This window comes from Grammomys surdaster, unplaced genomic scaffold, assembly GCF_004785775.1.
Source record: "Grammomys surdaster isolate TR1022 unplaced genomic scaffold, NIH_TR_1.0 187, whole genome shotgun sequence".
NCBI classification, from domain to species: Eukaryota; Metazoa; Chordata; class Mammalia; order Rodentia; family Muridae; genus Grammomys; species Grammomys surdaster.
The window spans coordinates 5,509,447-5,513,193 of record NW_021604632.1 but is presented as its reverse complement, the minus strand read 5'-3'; positions in this window follow the sequence as shown (position 1 = coordinate 5,513,193).

The following is a 3,747-nucleotide window of genomic DNA, read 5'->3' as shown; positions in this document are numbered from 1 at the left end:
AAGAGAGCCAAGAACTGGGATTCCTAGTGCCTGGACCCGTGTGAGCCTTGATTTCTGTACTTTACGGCACTTGATTGCACTATTTTGTCATAGAGTCCCAAGACATTATCTGTACAACTTTCAACCTTACTAACTTTTGAGTGAGTTAGAAAGGGATTCGGGAAAGCAGGCAGACTTAATGAAGTTATTTGGTTACAACTTAGCGAGCAACTGTACAGAAGGACAAGCTTTCCAGAGAGGAAAAGCACAGCATCTCACTAGAGCAGAGGTTCTCAACCTGTGGGTCCCGACCTCTCTGGGGGTTGTACATCAGATGTTACATATATAAGATATTTACATTACAGTTCACAACAGTAGCAAAATTTTAGCAATAAAGTAGCAATGAAATTATTTTATGGTTGCGGGTCACCACAACATAAGGAATGGTTTTAAAAGCTTGTAGCATTAGAAAAGTTGAGAACCACTGTACTAGAGGGATAAATATTCCTCCCACTGGTTCTGCATTGTCTAGGCAATCTGCCTTACACATGCATGTGCACGTGTGTGTGCACGCAGGCACACACACACTCAAAATAAAAATAACACTAGTGCTATCAGATTATTGTCCCTCCCTAGGCCTTATTCAACCTTAATTCCTATCTCCAAAAGAATCACACTAAGAGTTAAGGCTTCAACATACACATTTGTTTTGAGGAGACACAATTCAGTTTACAACAATGTAATTGTATATTTTTCTGTTTTTCATCTTTTATTTTTATCCTTATGCTGTGCTGGAGAGTGAACCACAAACTTATTTTAATAAAAAAATATCTTAGGCTAGCACATTATTATTGACAATATTAAACTCTTGTTTTAAGGTTAATTTAAAAATATTTTAGTGATATTTATAGCCTATAAAATACATCTCAACTTTTCCTTACTTGGTAATTCAACACCATTTAGTCAGAACAAGCATAAATTGCTTTAAAATATTTTTAAAAAGATAGCTCATACTGTGTTTTAGTCCTAAATATGTGTTAAAATGTAGGGTGAAGTTTACATGGTATGGTAGTAAAATACACAAAAATTGCTTTTACAACTGATATGTGGAATTCTTACATTTATGCTTAAAAGTTAACTTGCAATATTTGTTTCTAAACAGTATGCAAAAAGCTTCCAACTCCCATTTGCCTGTGCACTAAATATTACAATGCAACTATTCCGCCCAATGTGACAGGAGCCAAGTTGGTTATTAGTTTTACTCTAATTTTCTTCTGTGTGTTACTTTTCTTTTATTTTAGTCAATTAACTTATTTATTTATTTACATCCCGATCGAAGCTTCCCTTTTCTTCTCTCCTCCTAGTCCCTCCCTCTCTCCTCCTCCCCATCCACCCCTCCTTCCTCTCTTCTCAGAAAAGGGGAGGCCTCTCATGGATATCAGTTAGCCTTAGAATATCAAACTGCAGTAGGACTAGGTGCATCCTCTTCTATTGAGGCTAGACAAAGCAGTTCAGTTAGGAGCAAGGGCTCCAGAGGCTGGCAGTACAGTCTGAGGCTGGCAGTATAGTCTGAGGCAGGCAGTACAGTCTGAGGCAGGCAGTATAGTGAGAGGCAGGTGTCACGCACGTGTCTGCTTCACACATCCGGATCACTTCATCTTTTCTAAAACCTTTTCAACAGTCTTGCTTTTCTGACAAAGTGGATGCCATTCATCTTCTTTTAAAAACTATTGCCACTGACACGCCTTTCTGAGTCTGGATGGGAATGATAGAGATGGCTTGCCACAGCTGGCAGCAATTTGGATTTGCGCAGGCTCAAGTTCACACCCTGACTCTGCTGCCTAGTGACGACATAACTTTCAGTGAATTATCAGATTATTCTCCGCCTGCATTCTGCTTCTAAAACAGAAACAGTAAGTGTATTTATGTCATGTAATTGAGAGGACTAACATTTTTAAAGCTGCGCAGGTTTTATGGCTACTGTTTGTGTAGTACTGTTTTACCCAGGGAAGATTCCCTACATCCTTTGCTGTTTGTAATATTCCTGACAGTATTTATAAACATAGTAATTTCATTTAATAGATTATAGATCCCTCATACATTACTTGGTTCCACAAAAGAACAATATTCATATATTGACATTTTAAAATAATATTTATTATCAGAAATGTGGCGTCTTGTAGGTCCACAAATGGTCTAGTGGATGGTCCTATGCACTATTATCTCTAATTGGAATCAGCGAGCTATAAAAAAGAAAATAAAGAAAATTGTATAAAATCGGGAGGGGGAAGTTGGAAGAGGATGAGGGTGATCAAAATATATTATACATATGTATGAGAGTCTCAAAGAATAAATTAAATTAGAAAAGAATCACATTTTAAAAGCAACAGATTCTCTCTAACGGCTAAAATGAAGACAATTATGATTAGGAATACAAAAACGGTGGAACACTTCCGAAATCTGGGTAGTCTTAAGAAGACACACCAGATGCAATGACTCTGAGTCATGATGCTGTTTGAGAAGCTGACCTATTGGATGAGCCACTTCCTCCACACCTAAATCATTTACACAAGAATAATGAAAACATATGCATAAACAACATACTAGAAAGCTCACCAACAGGTTCATTCATAATATTGCCAGTCTAGAAACTAAACAAACACCCTTCAGTAGAAGAACTGATTAAAGTCAACCCACAGAATGACAATCAATTTACAATATAAAATTTTAAAGACATAAAATATGTCTTTATATGACATATATGGATGAATACATATTAAAAAATCAAAGAGTCTGGAAACAAAGAGTCAAACTGTAATCACTGAATTATGTGAAATTCTAGACTAGACATTTTCAACTATGGTGATGGGAGATAGGTTGATAGCTGCTTCTTGAAGGTGGAAGAGTAGGAAGGAACTTAAGGGAATGTTTCAAAAGTATTCACTAGATGTTTGCCTGCTCCACAAGAGGAATTCATGGCTGGTATTGTAAATAGGGCCCAAACCCATTACTAACAAAATCATGGGCTCTAAGGGAGAATCCACTTATTTTTTTTCTCTAAATGATCAAGTTGCCAAACCTTCTGAATGTTTACACTTTACTTATACCTGTAGGTCGGCGCTGTTCCCAGTCTTCAGAAAAGCTCTTATTGCAGTGGGTGGTGGTGAATGCAGACTCATCTGTTCAAAGTTCTGAGAAGTGACTGAGCACTCGGCTATAGACGGGCCATCTATATAACACCTGCTCCCCCAGGATCAGGGAACGTTGCAGGAGAGGGGGTTAGAAGAGGGAACGAGTGAGGCACTGTCCTCTAAACATGACATGGCTGTTACACTTATGAACTCACAGCAGCTGTGGCTACCCACAGCTGGGGAGGTGGAGACAGTTGGAGACTTGTGACTAGACGGACAGTCTAGCCTAACAAGGGAGTTCCAGGCCTGAGAGACCCTCCTCTGGTAGCCCTGGCTGACCTGGAACTCTTCATGTAGATCAGAGTGACCTCAAACTCAGAGGTTGCTTCCCTCTGACTCATGAAAACTGGGATCAAAGGCTTGTGGCACTACTTCAGGTGGTTTTCTTTTTTCTTGGCGTATTAATACGTAAAAACATTATTTAAATGACGATACTAACTCGTTTCATTTCTTTACTTTGAGCAGGATAATTTTAATGCAGGAACTAGCATTAAATTAATTTTAATGCAGGAACTCTCCTAGGAACTTTCATCTATCTATCTATCTATCTATCTATCTATCTATCTATCTATCTATC